The sequence below is a fragment of the Struthio camelus genome, chromosome 6 (assembly GCF_040807025.1).
Source record: "Struthio camelus isolate bStrCam1 chromosome 6, bStrCam1.hap1, whole genome shotgun sequence".
NCBI lineage: Eukaryota > Metazoa > Chordata > Aves > Struthioniformes > Struthionidae > Struthio > Struthio camelus.
In genome coordinates this window covers 42088746-42107432 of record NC_090947.1, presented here as the reverse complement: position 1 = coordinate 42107432, position 18687 = coordinate 42088746, and the positions used below count along the sequence as shown (strand labels likewise).

The 18687-nt window shown below is 39.0% G+C and overlaps 1 long non-coding RNA gene across 2 annotated transcripts in view; it reads right to left on the bottom strand.

The window, feature by feature from the left end:
- Nucleotides 1–17179, bottom strand: part of LOC104145697 (uncharacterized) — a 30626-nt gene extending 13447 nt beyond the window's left edge. For both annotated transcript variants that reach the window (XR_011141993.1, XR_694403.2), the window contains exons 1-4: nucleotides 11877–17179; nucleotides 8995–9154; nucleotides 7586–7970; nucleotides 6917–6989 (exon numbers count right to left, since the gene is read on the bottom strand). This is a non-coding gene — a long non-coding RNA (uncharacterized lncRNA). The remainder of the gene's footprint in view (nucleotides 1–6916; nucleotides 6990–7585; nucleotides 7971–8994; nucleotides 9155–11876) is intronic.
- Nucleotides 17180–18687: the final 1508 nt, after the last annotated feature.

Below are 18687 nucleotides of genomic sequence, written 5' to 3'. Positions count from 1 at the left end.
CACAGCGGGAGCGGGTGCTGCGTCTCCCAGCCCGGAGCTGCGTCCTCCCCGCGCTCGCACAAAGGAAAGAGGGAGATCCCTTGCAAAAAGAAAGGGGGGGGGGGGGGGCGGGGGGGGTGAGAGCAGTTTAGGTGAGTAGCGCATATTCGATAAGAGAAAGCAGATGAGAGCAACAAATGTAATTTAGCATACAAAGTCTTTCTTCATAAAACCGGCGGAGGAACGGATTAAACCACCTGGCAATCTTGGCAAGAAAAAAAGAAAATCTTAGGCGGTGACAAAACCAAACAGGTGTAACAGGTATAAAACTTTTGCTTTCCAATAATACCCCTCTCTTCCCTGGAATGCTTTGACAGGTGCAGAAGTTCGAGTTACAGCGTGGAAGTGGCAAATAAATACACAGCATTAGTGTCTGACGTGCTCGCTGAGCAACCGGGGATGTTAATAACTGGCAAGGTACACTAATCTCTGATTGCAACATTTGGTTTACCTTAATCTGGAGGGACAGCTGTATTAAAGAGGGAATTATACTAATCAGTTCAAGGCCCTTGCATATAAAACTTCCCATTAGGCTTAAAGTACAACAGCTTACGCTCATTCTCTAGGAGCCTTACATCTGGTTCTGAATAAGGCTGTCTCTCATTTGCAAGGTACAAACCGAAAACAAGGCAGGGGGGGAGCTGACAGTTGCTGGAGGATGGCTGATAGAAGAACAAGCTACTAATTCTTTGAAATTTTTTACAGCACGCAACTAGCTGTAAGGCATCTTAATACTAAAAAAACAGGCATGTGTTATCAACCCTAGGCCATTTTTTCCTGTTACCGGAGGTGACCAACATAAAATAAAATTGATGATGTCAGTCAAAAACAGCTAAGCACAAAGCTTGGCTTTGTTATCTTAAGTCAGAAGGTATGATAGGCCATGCCATATGGCTCTAATCCTCCTATATCTTCCATCACCTAACAGGCAACCTTCATGTAGCATGACCTTATTTGGCTGGTCTCAGGTTAGGGCTGCCCAAAGGGGATTTTTCTGTTTCTGCTATATCCAAAGGTTTATGTTGATTTTTTTTTTTTTTTGAGCCCTGCAAACTATAAATCCGACTGATTACTCTGCACTCTTTTGCTTGACTGAGCCTTTACAATCAGACATCCCCGTTAACAATAAGCTCCTAATGAATCAAACATCTATGGCATTAGTTTCACCTAGCTGCCTCTTTCCCATGCACTGCAGCTCTTTGTCAGACCTGGCTTGATGAGAAAAGCTAGTGACACTTGGTGCACCTATTGATAAACAATTCAGTAATGAGGGGCATAACAAAAATTACCTAAAACAACCTGATTAAAAATGACAGGCAAAGGGTACTACAGAGCTTTGAGTTAAGGTAACTCTTGGACATCGGGAGGGATGGAAAAAATAATTAGGTGCAACAAAATTTTCGTTAAAATCACAACTTTGCACTCACTTTTTTTGTTTTTTTTTTGTTTTTAACTACGAGTTCAGTCGCTGTTTAAAGGGGCATGTTCCATAGTACTTTATAGGAGATTCATCTTTTTCACAAAATTTGCGACTCACTATGCTTTTTCTCTCCTTTTTGAAGTACTAAGTTAATAGTAAAACGCATTACTATTTGTAATCCAACTTTCTATCTATAGTAAATTCCTATATTATAACTCAGCATTTTACTTCCTTTGTTTAAATATTGGTTTTGTTATTTAAAAGCACATGTGGGCTGTAAACAAAGGATAAATAAGCTGTGAAAATAAAAGCAGGCTCCAAGGAATAAATAAGAACAAAATGGAAAAAACTGCACCGGGCTCCTGAGATGAACACAGGGATCTCTTTGTGAGAGGGAAAAAAATGCGTTAAAAGGGCACATGCTGCAACTCTGAGGCAAACTTTGAAATGGAAGTGTAGAAGCATAAGAGCAGTTGATTCAAAATCAGAAATGTGTGGGTTTGCATTTGTGTAGCAGCATGTTGGGAGGGTTTCAATCAGTGCACAGATGCACTTGAAAATCAAATATGGACATGGGGAATGTTTTTGGATATAGCAAATGAGGACTGATGACATGTTTACACTTTGCACATGGATCCAGTACAAAACCATACCCTGCAAAGAAACAATAACCACCATTTGCTGCTTTTCAGGGCTGTAACAAAATGGTGGCAAAGGAAGCAAATGCATGTGTCTGTCTCCTGCTACCTGGGGGAGGACTGCACCGTTTCACTATTGATGGTTTTATGTTGCTTATTGCTTACTTGAGAAAAGGACTTTTTAATGAATTTCGAAAAAAACAAGGTGGTTTGAAAATAACAGGGCAAAAGACAAAAAAAAAAAGGAAAAGCAAATTTCAGTCATCGTTAATGTCTTTCTTTGTTGTCAAAATATTTTCTTTAAAGAAGAATTAAAATTATAGTTGGAATGCCCCTGGAATGGAATAGTGAATACATGAAAGCAAACGCAGTTTCATAATCTTCAATGGAAAAATTGCAATTCTGATATTATTTCAGTATCTGGCTCTAAGGAGAAAGTTCTGCTTTATAAATAATATATCCTAAGCTATGCTGAGTTGTTAATGAAAGTTTATCGAGATGGCAAAACTTTTTAAAAAGGCAATAGTAGTTGCAGGCAATTGCATCTGACCAGACTAGAATGTATCCCTCTGGAAGGCAGCTCCAATTCACAGTATGAAGTAATCTTTTGTGAATGTTTTCCAAACTGTGATGCATATTTTACATTTTAAAGGAAGAGGCAAAAGTTAGCTATCTGCGAAGAAAAGGGAAAAACATCTGTTCTGCACTTTCTGCTAATCAGACATTAAAGAAACACACATGAATTAATATTATAAGTTTTAAACTTTGAATAGTTCATTTCAAACTTTTAGAAGCGTATCGTTATACTTCAAATAGTACTTCAGTCATTTGACTTCTGCTACTGATTATTAATAATAATCATCCCATTTTCCCTCACACTTTTCAGCATGAATTCAGAACGTCAAAGCTAATTTTCTCATCAACCCCAGACATATGTAAAGCACTGCAAACTTAGACTTCAATTCTCTTCTCGCGTATGTTGGTTTTACAGCAGCGCGAGGTTAGCATTCAGCTTACACCAGTGCAAATGAGATCAGACTCTCGCCCTGGATGAGGGAGAGACGGAGATCTGATAGTCGGATTTTTGCTAACAGTACATGAATCTGCAGGTTCGTTTGACCCCGTTGCTGGCACCTTACCAAAGAGAAGTCTGCAGTTGCGCTCTTTGTGATTCTAGCACCTTGTTATCGCCGTGGAGCATAACAAAAGCTGAAGTGGAATTATCTAAATGAAGTAAAACTACTGGACTTTCACTTTTGGACTAGATGAGATATTTGTGTGTATATGAAGATACTCAGAAACCATTAACTTTTAATAATTTTCTCTTTGCGTGTTGCAAGAGAAAGATCTGACCCATGTTTATGCTAGGGCCGCTTTGCACTGTGCTGTCCCATCTGACGCCCTCAAATAATCCAAAAGGGCCCGGAGCCTAAGCACGAGCCCTGGCCTGAGATATGCCTCTGACCACGCAGAATAATGCCACTCGCTTGAGTGGAGGTACCCTGCACTGACACCCCACAGGCTCCCGCACAGGACCATGGCTCAGCTGAGACATTTACCAAAAGTCCAACTTCTGCTTTATTGCCAAGCACATGTTCTCATCTGTTAATTGCATATACGACAAAGCCAGAATGCTGGTCAAGGGAAATTATTGTTTCTCTGTAGTTGTGATTAAGGTCAAGGGCACTGGTAATTTTAATTTTGTTCTGAGCTTCGGCTTGCCGTATGGTTAGCTTCAACCCCTTGCCGTGTTATTTTGCCGAGTGTTTGCCCATCTAACAGCAAAAGGCATGTATGCTGCATAATAAATGTTATAAGAAATTACTCCAATGAAATTTCACCTGACTCAAAATTCTAGTATCCATATTTAGGAAAGCCAACTGGAATTCTGAATTGTTTCTGTGATTTTCCTTTGTAATGCAGACTAAAGCATTTCCATTTATTTCTCAAATAGGAATATAAACTTTCACTTATTTTTGATAGCCAGTGATGAATGTGGTTTGGAGGCCATTTATCATCTTTTCTTTTATGTAGGTAAGGAATGGATGTTCCCTTTAACTGTAAAATTATCATGATTTCTAGCCAATAGAAGTCAGTGTAGCTCAACATACATCACCTACATGATTCACTGAGCAGAAGGCAACACCAGGCATCTTTCCGGTTGCACGCAGGGGAAGTTTTAACACCATGGGGTTACCCCATGGTAACAAGCCTACCTCACCATGTGTGCTTTCACCCTTTTTCAATCCTAAATTGTGCTAGGGCAACATGCAGATTGTGGTAACAAAGAATAGCACTAATTCTTTCATTCGTGCAGTTTCTGAACCAAAGAGCAACCAGCTCAGGTTGACAGTAGTTCAGTAGCTATCTTCTTATCCTTGGTCAATCCACCACTTACTCTGCACCTCACACAGATCACATCAATGAGAGACACGTGAGTGCTCAGGCGCTGGGCTGCGGAGGTGCTAAACTCACTTGATTGCGTATCTTAGTGGTACTGAATACACTTGTGGTGCTCTACTGCTTTACTACAACTACATGTTTTGTCTCTCTGTTGTTCTTCACCCAAGAGCCACTTTAACTCTGCCGTTTAATATTCAGGTCATTGCTATTGCTAACTGTTAAAACCTGAATGACATAAATAATGAATTAATATGTATGTGCAGATCTCTATTTTGCCCAATATTTCTTACACTTTTTTTATTAGGGCCTCAGCATTCTGAAGGCAAATATAAATGATTTTTCTCCTTTTAGCTTGACTTTGCTGTCACTTTCACTGCAGCAAATTAGCAGCTCCACTTCAGTCAACGGAGTTATCACAGAGGAAAAAGGGCTTTGTTTGGGTACATCAAAATGGACCACTCTTGCCAATGCTGACGCCAGTTGACGTATGCTAACTTAACTGCTGGACTATCAACAGGCATGAGAATGATCTGTTTTTATGAGCATCACTTACTGAATCATAATGAATTTAATGATAGGGTCTGTCCTTACACATACATAGCCTCCCAAGTCTTTACTGGGCTAAGGCACGCAGGAACATGACACAGACCCATGAGGTGGGGGTTAGAAGACCATCGAAGATTACAGTGGATCCACTAAGATGGCTCTAAAGGCACTCTCTCACGAGAAAGCTGAATCTTGTAAGGTTCACAATTCAGGATTAGCTAGGATTTGCCTTTAAAAAGAAAAACTTGGGTCTTCGTGCTCTGTGGGTGAGATGAGCTCAGCTCCATTTGCCTCAACAGAGCAAACACCATTTACACTGGTAGAAAATTTGGCCCTAACTCTGCATTTTGGGAGGAAATCTTGAAAACAATCTGCACAGAGCTGTTCTTTTTTTTTTTTCCCTGCTTCCAAAAACTTCATTGGAAAAGACTCCTGTGTGATTTTATTTTTAATCCAAATTCTGCAGCCAGTCCCAGGCAGAAATTAAAAGGAGAAGAGATCAGTAAAGGTTCAGTTCTCAGGTTTAATTTTAAAAATGATTTGGGGCACAGTATAATCAGAAATAGGCCACCAGTGATTATACCTATGGCAAGATTTTTCAAAACTATTTGTGAGCCAGGAAATGCGGAGGAATGTCTGGTAAATTTTTTAAATCACTCAAGATGAGACACCTAGAGTATCCAGAGTGATCTTATTATTGGAAATGCATTCAAAGGTTATTCCTAGCATCTGATATTTTTCAGATAAAGACATATTTTATGGAGCAGATCTTCAGCTGCCCCAGAGTTAATGATGGAGCTTTATTTATTTGTATCACCTGAAGATCTGGTCTGATTCAGTAAAACGACTCGTTATTAAGGTCTACAAGTTTACATTACCATACATCCCATTCAGTATGTCCTCCATCCCCCAAAAAGACCTTTTTTTGTTTTTTGATTTTTTTACATTAAGATGGTAGTTCAACATTCATTCAAGTATCCTATTTTTAAAAGTGCCAACATTTTAAATGATTTCAGTGAAAATTGGACATTAAGAAGTTACATGCCTTTCCTCAAGGTAACATCTTACGTATGTCACGAGTTTATTTTCCCCGCCTATTCTTGAAAAACATTTTGCTATTCACACAGTGTACAGCTTAACAGAAAAATACAGGCAATTCTGATGCATCACAGCCTGCATCTCAAATTCTACTTCTAATTAACAAGAAGTCATCTGTAGTTGTCCAACATCACATTACTAATTCACAAAGCAATAAAGGAATATATTTCAGACTGAGTGAGAAGATAGGTGCTGAATGGGGTCATAGTATTTCACTACATGTAATTTGTCATGATCTTTTACTATTTCAAACCTATGTAAAGTTGTACAGTGTCTTACTATGAATATAATTACTCACATATAAAGAGTAGTTATACCGGTATGATTTATTCTCATGAACTTAAAACTTAAATTAGTACTGAATCTGTATAACCTAGGGTTGCATAAGAGAGTATGTTTTTACTGTGAATACGTAGACTTTGACTCTTTATGTATTTTTGAGTAAGGAAGGCAATTCTAGGGATATTTAATACACTTTCTGGCATTATGATCAATTAGTACATTAACTTACGATAAAATGCATTTAGTGATTGGAACAGAAGGTTTGGTAATTCATAAAACATGCACAACTCAGAGTTAAGTTCTAATTAATTTTACATCCCAAAAGTCTCCTAATGGACTTTTTTACTTACCACCCCCCCAAACGTAAGACTTTTGCAAATGTATTCCCATTGAACAAAACTTTCTTCTTTCTGCTCATTTCCAAAGATTAACTTAAATTCTAAAGTTTAGGGAAACCTAAAAAAAAATTCTCCTTTCATTAATTCATTACCTTTCCAGCAAGAGAATGTGCAGTTACTAGAATTTTATACAATTAGTGCTTTGAGAGTCCTTTAAATGCAAACCTGTAAGAGGAAAGTAAAAACAAATCAAAGTTAATTGTGACTGGCTGGAACAAAATGCTTAAATCAATATGACGACGGCTCATCTGCTCGTCATTTAGCCATTACCTGGGAGACGAGGACCTCCTACTGTGCCTGATTTTTTTTTTTAATTCAGATTTACCACTGCCTCAATTCTGCAGATGCATGCAAAGCCAAAGCCATTCCAGACCCACCCCCCATCATTATTCTATTTAGTCTTCATATCTTATGTATTCCTATTTGTTCTTTACATTCCATGTACAAGTACATGGCAAAAATTGGGACGTTCAAAAAGTTTTGAACAAGGGGAAGAAGGGGCAAAAGCCACCGTGTCAGATTTATAGCAGCATGGAGAAAATGACAACATAACAATGCTCCTAAAGAAGAAAAATCTTGTGTAAAAAATGTGTAAAGAATGCTCTTTAAATTATACCTTGAAATGAGGGGGAAAGCTGCAGTGTATTAACCAACTTGGAAGTATTTGGAAATAGTTCTTCCCCACACCCAGAAGCCAGGTTAAACCATGTTCCTAGTGCAAATCTAGAAATAGAAGCCTCATTGTTCAGTGTTTAACATACCGAATGCCGAAGGATGTACGGCGTATAGCTAACGAAAGGGCATCCTGGTGACCCTATAGCCAGGCAGGGGCTGATCCTCATCCTGCTCGCACCAGCAGAGACCTGAAATCTGCTCCAGTCCATGTTATTTCACCAGCATCTGCCACCGAGGGCAGAATCAGACCTATTGCGTACACGCTTGGCATTGACGGAAAGCCACAAAACTGCCTCACAAACGTAGCCTCTGGGTTTTGGTGGCAATGCTTTCCAGTTCTGCACAGCAAGGACTGCTTGGTCAAATCATGACAAAGCAAAGCCTTTAATTCCAGTACACAAACTGGTATCCTGTACATGACCATTTCTTCTTTTCTGGGAGATGATCATAAAACAGGAGCCAATGCCATCTCTGGAAGAAAAGCTTATTACACAGTCTCGAAATAAATGTACTTATTTGCATGCTAACATTAGAGTGTTAAGTATGTCCCCTAATATCCCTTCCTTAAAGTGATAAGAATATAACACATGCTGTAGCTCAGACAAACTAGAATAATGGAGTCGGGGGGTTGTTTTGTTTTCTGATATTTTTATAAGTACATATAACTCTACAGTCAAAGCAATTCCAGGCCCATTAGAGCTATGAAATTTGGAAAAAAAAATCACAAATTTATTTGCATATCAGCTCTTAGCTGCACTCATCTCTCAGACCTGTATGTATACAGTCTTTATTACAGCCTAATCACACTAGTTAGAGCAAGGCAAACTCGGAGCTCTACTGCTAATATCACCTCCTTCTCTCTTTTCTTTTCCCAGCAGGTTAAACGTGGAGAATGCTAAAAATCTACTGGGAGTGTGTATAAAATGAAGTATAGATAGGTATGGAAAACCTATGAGAAAACTGTTACGGAAGGTGCCTGAATGGCAAAGTGCAAAGGGTGACAAGAAGAAAATTGTGATGGCACACAAAAGGCAAGAGAATAAGAAAGATCTGATACAATAGATAGCCAGCATTAGCCTATCAACTTGCCAGTAGCTTGTGTTCCACCCACCTCCCCCTCAATACATTCAATTTTTGTTATGATAAAGGACATTCATGATCAGTAACAATGTTATAATGATAGTAAATGTCGGATTTAAGGTATATAAAACCTTTAACCAACATTAAAAAGCCACCAAGGGGGAGTTACCTTGCACAAGGTTCTATTTAGTGATGGTTCCACTCTTTCACTCGCTGACTGCAAATCAGCATTTTTAGTGGACAATAGGCTCAGCAGTGGCCTTATGATTGCCTCTTTTCAAATGGAAATGGCTATCCTAACTCCTCTGCCAGGTTTTTCTTACTAGAGCACAAATTGCAGTTTACAAGGCTCTGAGGGGAAAAAAAATCTTAGCTGAATATCTTTTTTTATTCGACAAACTGACATGTAAATTACCCTTTAAGTGCTCCACTCTAGGGCTCTGATCATCTCCTAATTGTCACAGTCAATTGTAGCCAACAGTCTCTTCAATCCCAAGCGCTTTGACAACAAGCATAAGGATCAAAGCAGAATCAGCTCCCTTCAATATCCTTCTGTTTAGGATGCTACAAAAAGCCTGGAAAGGAAAGGTGTAAGGGCATTACTGCAGAAGAAACTGAGAGCAGAAAGTACTATAGTAGTCATTTTCTTCTTCACTAATATTATATATCCTTATATACTATTATCCCATGTTCAGCAGGAATACATAAACATTCCTGAGAAGAAATATGGTTTAAAATGACTGAGGTATGTTACAACTTCAAAATAATACATGATGCATTTCTACTGCCTCCTCCATGCCCCCTCCCCGACCCCCATCCAACACACACATAACTTTCCCTTCCGCTTTGGAGTATAAAAGCAACCATTTTTTAAGCAACTTTGTTTTTCCCCAAAGCAGTTGCACACTTTCCTTCAGGACGAGCTGGGGTTACCCCAATGTAAACCTGTCACCGAGTTATATTCTAGGGGCTTGCACAAATTAGAAAGGAAGGAGGTGGTTTGTGCAGCTCTGGTTTTGCAAGGAACTTCCTGAAGTGACTGTAGCCCAAGGTCAGACAGAGGCTACAGCAAAACCCGCTCCTTCTGTTGGAATCCAACGCTAAGAGCGGCCAGTTTCAGTCAAACCCGAAACGACTGGGAAGAAATACAAGAATGAATGCAACAGCCCTCAAAATCTGCCCAGGAAAAATGGCTCACCGTCATTCTGAAAGAAGATTCACCCTTTGTTGTATATCAGCACAATGCTGCACTGTGTAAGCGAATTTTTGTCCTCCCTTGCAGCATTTGGTGAGATGAGCTTGCTAGCTCTGCAATACGCTTTCACAGCCTCTGCACCTCGCAGCAGCCTCAAAGCAAGCCTTGTTGAAGCCACATTTCTAGGGAATAGGAGCAAGGCGGAGCTATTCCAAGTGATATTTTTTCTTCAAAACTTGTACGTATTCACTAACAGACTAGTAACTCCCACAGAGGCTCCCAAAGAGCTTCGACTACACGGACTGCAGGGAAGGAGAGCATAGCTGCTGCCCAAGATGCTCTCCAGAGTGGGAGAAAGCCTACAGATCAGCGGATTGCCCAGCTATGGATGTGCCAAACCTTCAAGGAGCATGAAAGCATCTCCATATGGATAACCAGGTTCAGGCAGCCATGTCCTTCCAGGCTGTCTGCTGCTCCAGCTTGCCCAGGGGAAGGATTAGGAAGCACCTCCTTGCGATAAACTTTGTCCCTTCTCCTGGAGCTTCTGTCTATCTCCCTCTTTCCTGCAAGGGAAATTTTCCACAGGAGATAGCCTGGACACATGAAGTCCAAAAATAATGGGAATTTGGAGGTGAAAACCAATTTGCTGCATCTCAAGAAAATAATATAATTCCTTCCACTGTTTTTAAGAGCCCTCCATGTGGCATTTCTCAAAGACAATGCACCTTATCTGTGGGCTCATGTGATGCTGGAGGAACAGGTAAACAGGGCAGCTGGGTGTGTTTGATCACCTGCTGCCCCCTTCTTCTCCTGGCCATGCAATTCCACTTCCCTTGCACCGGTTCTGGGGCTCTGTGTACAAGATGAGCCACATCAGATGCATAGGCCAGCAGAAAACTCTCCGTTTATATAAAGGGACACCAAGGTTGTTAGAGCTTGGAGGCAGATACACCTGACCCATCATCTCTACCAAGCTCCCCAAAGAAGACCAAAAGACTTTAAGGATACAAACAATAATTTGCTTTCTAAATAGAGAAGAGTCAAAGCTCCACAGGAAGATGCCATAGGTAGGCAAGCTTTCCTGCACTGCACAAAACCTTGGATCTGACCAAATCAGATGGATCACCACTGTCCCAACTACCACAGTAGTTATAATGTGTTAATTTGCTTCAACATAGGCAGAGAAAACGTTTTTCTGTTCCCATAAGAGACCTGATATAGCAGCTCTGGAATGATGTAGCCATCATGTGCTATATGGGCCCACAGTAATGAGCTGTAGCATTACCCTCATCTGAATTAGAGACTCTCAATACAGATAATATGTTAGATATGGAAACTGGTCAGAAGAGGGTATTTTCAATAATGAATAGCAGCAAAAACTCAAAATTTCTCACTGGAAAGATGTTCCAAAAAAATGTTGATTAGGAAACATCAAAAGTGCTCATCTCAATCATGTTGAAACAATGTAGAAGGTTAATCTAATATATCAAGTTAAAATAAATACAAAACCAAAATAATAAAATTGAAATGAAATGTCTATCTTGTCAAGCTGTTTTATTTTCATATTATCAAAGGGAAATATTTTAACTCTTTCCCACCAAAAATTTCATTGGAAAAGGTGTATTTCAATGAAAAATTTTCATTTTGATGAAACTTATTTTTCCCACTAATTCTTTTCACAACCATTTCACAATTAGATTTGATAGCTCTATGTAGAGATCAATAGCTTCCCAAGACAGCTAAATTCTGAGAAGGCTTCAGTTTAAATCTATAGTAAAGTTTCACTGATATTCAGCCATATAAGGCAAATCCCATTATTTTCTAGGAAAATTATTCCAAGACACTGGAACACCTTCCAGTTGAACTCTTCCTCTAATTAGCAAATCGTATGTGGCTATTTTGTTCTCTGGAATTCATTTGGTATATAAAGACATTTTCACCTCCCCAGTCACCCGCAAGAGTGCCACATGCCAAGAAAAAAAAATGCAAGGTCACCTGGAATGTGATTAACCGTTTAAAAAAAAAAAAAGTACTTAGTTACGCAGCAGAAGCATTTCCAAGTGGCAGGACATCAACTAACACAGCCTGCACTATTTTCTCACCTTACTTGCAAATGCATCCAATTACTTATTACATATCACTGTTGGTTCCCAGCTTTGTCCACGGAGTTGTTGCTGATAGGCTGCAGAGAGATGAGTAGCACAGCCGCCTTGGATATTTTCCTTGTTTCCAGCTGCTAAATCATAATAAAGAAGTTTAAAATAACATTCTTTTCCTATCAGAACTTTTCCATGTAGATAATTGCTGCAGTCATTGCAAACTATAGATTTCACTACCAGAAAGTAGTAGATGGTCCACATGACAACGAATGGGAGGAGATGAGGTCAATGAGATAATTTTCCCTTAAAATATGAGACACATTATGAAAAAGTTGAAAAAACATGCTGTATCAGACAATATATTCTTTTTTTTTCTCTCAACATAATGATTGCACAGAACTAGAGACTGTTAGACAGATATAGACTAAGACAATTGTTGCATGTGACCATTTCATGACATCTCAGAATTACAGTTTATTACAAGTGATTAACTGATTACCTTGCACAACTGCAGCGAGCGCAATATTGCTTATCCAGGGGAATAGCGCTGGAGAGAAAATAGCTCTTGGAGCTGCCCTACCTGTGAAGCTGGGTGGAGGGAGCCCCGGCTGTGCCGCCCTCCTGCGCGGTACCCACAGCTGCGCGCCGGAGGCACATCGTGGCACCCGCCCGGGATGCACTGGTTCCTCTGGAAGTGTTAAGCCAAAAAGGGAGCGCTGAGTGCTGCTCAGAAGTGTAGTTTACTGATAGGATGCTGCTGCCCTTTACTATGGACTTTAACATAAACCCCCAATCTAGTCGTAAAGGAGTAGAATAATAGTGTTCATTGTGTCGCTGACATTTCTCTCGGAGGGGGTGGCTTTTCAGTAAGCAGTTATGTTTCCTTATTTAGGTCTAAACCACAATCACAGATTTTTACAGCCCTTATTTTTCTGCTTCTGAAAAGTGAAAGGATGAAAGGTTACATTTGGGGAGCACAAAAGTGACAGCCAAAGTGCACACATTGATGTAATGTGAAAGTCTTTGGCTACACAACCGCTTCAGGACTACTGCAAGATTATTGATACGGCTCCTAAATTACTGACCATTAACCAATGTGTTCTGCTCATTAAATCCTTCTTCAGTTTGGTCTTCCAGGCACCAAAGTTTAAACTTTTTATCTCGCAGATGCTTTACAGATATTAGCGTTTCTAGAGCCAAGAGCGGGCTGAGCTCACGAAGAATCATGCATCATGCAAGACATTATGTCTGCAAAGGCCAAAAACATGCCAGGAGCCTTGAGAAGTGCTTGGGAAGTCCTCTGCTAAAGCCTTTGCTGGTACTTGTTTTGAGAATGTCACTTGTCGTTTTTTCAGCGATTATTTCTAGATGCTGCTCAGGGGCAGGGAGGGAGAGCCAGCGGCCACCACTCCTTCTGCAAGGCTCGTGCCATTGAATACTGACAGCAGCGATCACAGGACCTCTACTACAAGAGCAAAGTTTTATGCAGCTGCATGCTCTGGGAGAATGGGGCCTTCTTGGGTGTCTTCATAGCTCATTAGCAGACTTTCTGCTACAGGTAGCTCAACTTCACCACTTCCACTGTAGTCATATCCTTCTAAGCCTGGGATCTCATTTTTAAAAGGGGGACATAGAGGCAGTTTTAACAGTGGGATCTAAGTCTGTTAAAAGCTAATGAAGAGATATGCTATCCAGAGAATTCAGCAGTTATAAAAAATTGTTCTCAGAGCTAGGGTTACGGAGGAGAAGGTCCCAGATCATAATCTGTGCTCAGGCTCTTTGGCATTGTGAAGACCTTCCTCCTCTTGACTCTTGCCAGGTCCATGCCAGGCAACTAAGCATACGCTGGGGACGTCACTCACTTCCAGACTGATGCACAACAAAATGCAGAACAAGGGCATCGTTCAGGCACATTGACTTTAGAACTTGATTATAAAGAAAGCTATTTTAAACAATAATCCAGAGAGTTAGAAAAAGTATATCTAAGCATATGTCTGTTAAGAAGAACAGCATTCAGTACTTATCAGGTCAGACAGGGGCTTGCTTCATACAACTGTTTTCATTATAAGATTTTAGGCATATGGCAACTGGTATAGTAAATATAGATATTATTTTACAAGAGAAGAATTTGTATCTCTTATTAAACTGTGTTTTTAATGGACATTAAGTAGGAACAACCATAAGAACACAATGAGTGCCTATTTCTCACAGCCTGTCTTGCATATAGTTACTTAGGGCTTATATACACCACCATTTTAGAAACATGCATAATTGCCTGTGGTCAACATCGTATCACTGCCAGATCACACATTAAACAGATAACCACTATTATTATAAGAGAAACTTCCTTGACCTCATATTTTGGTCTGGCTCTGAATTCCTGTACTTTACCAGTTTGGTTTGTTACGTTATGCCAACCTTCTGTCTGTACATGTCATTTTCTACTCCTGTAAGTGGCCGGTGCAACAGAGAACTTACTATAAAATGCATATTTGAGCACACGAATAGAAAAAAAAGATCAAGAAATATGATCACAATTGCTCCTGCAATGTTTTTATAAACATAGAGTCTCTGCTTTTTTATTATAGTTAAGGTACAGTGTGTTATTTGGCATGGGAATCTGACTTGAAAATGTAAAAGGTTTGGGCAACCACACATTTGGAAGTAGAAATCTTTCCTTAAAACATGGCTCTGGTTTTTAAACGTAGCAAAATTTCTGGAAACTTCAATTTCTCGAAGTCTGCCAAAACTCCAGTCACATGTAACATATTCTTGGGGCTTACATATAATGTTTCAAGTAATAAACAACATCTTGTTTAGAGCAGCATGGAAAAAAAAAGAAGAGAGGGAAAGCACTCATTAGAAGTCAAAGCTCTACATCAGTACTAAAAAACAAAATACGCTCCTTCCAGGGAAACCTCAGACTAACTTTTATAATTTATTAATAATAAACTCACATGCTCCTCACACCCCTAATAATTACGGTTAAAATTGTAGGTTAAATTTTTATAGCAGTCAGGCAAATTATATTACAAAAGAAAGAAAATTTCACACCCATTGAAGTACATACAGCTTTTCAATAAAGAAAAGATCTGTTAGCTCAAATTCAGTAAGGCAATGACTTATTTATTGTACATAACTATACATCTTCAGCAGCCCTTCAGTGCTTTCTGCATAACTCATTTATCATACACTTTTTATTCAGAAACTGTACTGTACCAAAAAAAAAAAAAAGTTTTTTTTCCATATGAAGGCTCATCATGCAGAATTCACAGCTTAAATATATGCACAGTCATCCCTAGTCATCAGACACCGTTTCGGTCTGCTCATCAGAACACATATTAACAAAATGATACTGAGGCACAGAAATAGCACACCGCAGCCAGGATTGAAGTACAGGCCATAATACCTACCTCACTGGGATGGAGTAAGGTTTAATTAATTAATGCTTATGAAGCACTGCGAGCTCCTCAGATCATCACTTCAATTCATTATCACCCACATTTGTTTTGTATCCCACTTTCTCTTTTAATTCAACAGTGAATTTCCTTTAGAAAGTGTTGCATTTACTGAGTAATGAACAGATGAAAGCCGCTGGAGTGATCTGCCCTATCTGTTTTTTGCAGGGATATAAAAGAGAGCAAGAGTCCCTCTTCCTTCATTTCTGCTTGAGCTGCTTGATATTGTGTCTAAGTAGAACATAAAGCTTCTTGATGTACACTCCCTCCCCTAATAAGCCATACCTGACCAAAAACTGTCAAAATACAGTGCAAAAAGTTGATGGTAAGAATATAGCATCAAAGAATTAGATACTTGCCTGGGAAATTCTGTTGCTTGCATTTATGTTCATTAAAGACAGGAGGGAGCCACAGAGCTCGCTGGGGGTATGGATGCAGGCATTTGGTTCTTGCCTCATCTCTAATAATTATTTGATATATTGGATGGAAAAAGTTGGAAAGAAAATCAATAAGAGAATGAATCAAGAAAATTAATGGCAATTTCAAATACTTGCATGTATAGGATTTCACTCAAGGGTGAGACAAGATAAAATTAGTAGTCCATATTAAAACTAAACAAAATACAGTTTGATCACAGTTCTATTCAGTGGCGTTTTATTTAGGGGATTCAAAACTTGACATTAAATAATTTGGGTTAGAGAACTTAACAGAGAGGAAAGTAAAGATTATCTGGTGAAACTCAGAGGTTGCTACAGATTCTTGGAGAAGAAACCAGATTAAGACAACAAAATTACTGGTAGAAGAAAAGCTGATAAAGAAGACTAGCGTTTGATAATGGAGAAATGTAATTATGCAGGTATTGATTGGTACGATAACTATATGAAAGCTAACAAAGTCTGTTTGTAGTGGCAGTGCTATTAGTTCACTGAGCAACTAGTAGATATGCTGAACCCTGTAGCTGGAAACAGGCATGTATACTGTTATAAAGTTAACTCTTATTCATAAGATTTTAATATAATTTTAATTATATTTAATTTTAATGCAATTTTTAAAGTTAATGATAAGGAGTTCAAACTTCAGTGTGATAAAGATCCTCATAGATAAGGAATAAATCAATATAAAACATCCTTATCAAGAAAAGCTTGGAAGACTTTCAAAGTAAATAGACACGGGTCGAAAGAACAATTAAGAATGCCCAAAGATACTTTCAATACTGATTCAGAGAGGCAATTCCACTAATACTAAAATAAATGATGTAACCAATGGAAAAAAAAAAAAAAACCCAGCTAGTATCCCATGACAGTGGCCGTCTGGTGGTAGTGAACTGGGGAAAAACATGCTTTATGGGATGCACTTTATGGTTATTCTGAATTTAAAGCTTTTTCTTCTGACTAGACTTCAAGGATAGAATGGGAACCACAACCACGGTGCTTCACTGCTTATTCTTCTCCAGGATTTCTGAGCTAGACTATAGCTCCTGTGATGCATTAGAGCACCTCAGCAAAGGGGACACCTCAGCAAAAGAGCTTGTGATACACCTTGGGGGGCAGTGAGAGCCTGGCTTATGAAGGACCGCAGCACCTGAACTACAATTTCTGTTACACAGACCTAATAAGAACTAGATTATTTAAATTCCATTTGTTTCAGTCTTAAATTTTAGTTTAGCTTTGAGTGTAAAATGTTAATGTCTTCCAATATTACAATCAAACTAGATGCATAAATATAATATCAATCAGCCACTTACTGCAGCTGAAAATTTCCAGATTCAACATTTCAGTGGAAAGATCTACAGATCAACAAGCTGTTATGTGAACAGAAAGCTGGAATGGAAATAAGTGTTGAACGTGCTAAAATAGTGAAATAAAGAATTAAAAAAATAAGAATTACTATTATAAAACAAAATAGTATGTAATATATAATAAAATTAAATATATTAAACTTATTTTAGCAGCAGACAGGAAGATACTTCTTGAACCAAATAAATCCATAGGAAATTTGGCTATATATCTATGATAAATTAGAAATGTTAAGAGGCATCTCAAGAGTAATTCTGATTACTTGGCACTGATGTAAAGCAAGAGCAGAGCATAAGAGTTAACTCCTCAGCTCATATAAATCAAGTTAACACCGTTTAAGTTAGCAAAAGTTATTCAAACTCAAATTCATTTACTCCAGCCAAAGATCTGTCCCTAACTGCATCCTTTGCATTTTATATTGTATTGACCATTTTTATCACATTCAGCTTTAAAGCCCAGTATACTTCAATATATACTTTATTTTGTATGCATATATGCACTTGTGTGTATATACACACACACAGAGGCAGGCAGGCATATAAAATGCTTTAAAGAACTTTAGTGTAAACAAATTATCATAACACAACTCATAGCCATAAAGAGTAGAATAAGGACAGTTTTACAGGATTTAGTTAGGAAACACACTGAAAATCCTAATTTGGGCAGAGTCAGCCAACGCGGATTTATGAGCAGGAAGTCTTGCTCAAATAATTTGTTGGAATTCTTCAAAGATATCCCTGCCAAGGTAGACAAGGAAAGCACTATGGATGATATACAATATGCTTAGACTTTCAAAAGAGCCCTTGATAAGATCCTACACTGGAGATTACCAGCAAGGTACAGAGCAACCGCATAAATGATAACAAACTTTAATGAACTGATAACGGTCCGAAAACAGCATTCGTGGAATGACTTAGCGATTGGCAGTCAATACAGGAGAGCACTTTGCTCAGGTTAGGAGCTTGCCTTGTTTCTAACCTATGTAAGAGAATTAAATCAGAATATCAAAGGTAAGATATCAAAATGTGCTGAGGACATACAGAATGGCAGGGTACTAGCAACAATTGCCCAACACTAATTATAAACGCAGGGTCTGGGTCACAGGCAAATGCAGCATCAGCATCACCAGGGACGTGCTGCTGTGCTGGAGCAGGGACTGAGCAAAGTGAGCACTTTTTTTCCTAACGCCGTGGACAACACGAGAACATGCACCACATGGGCAGAGAGGCAGAAAGAAATGATGGAGGAGGCGCTATGCGAAGGGAAGAGCAAGAGCCCTGGATGCTGCTCGGAGAGAACAGGAAAGCTGTCAGGGAAGGACCAGAATTCCAGCACGGAGAAAAAGGGAAGGAACAGACAAGTGGATGCTTTGGGCTTTTTGATTGTTTCAATTAGAAGATTGAAAGATTGCAGGAGATTTTTTAAAAATACAAAAAAAAAGGACTTCTGGTATTTAAAAAAAAAAAAACCCTTTTCTTCCCCAATTTAATGTATAGCTGTCTGGGTAAGACATGTGACCGTACAAACAAAACGCGTAAAGATTTTAGATTCCAGGGAAAG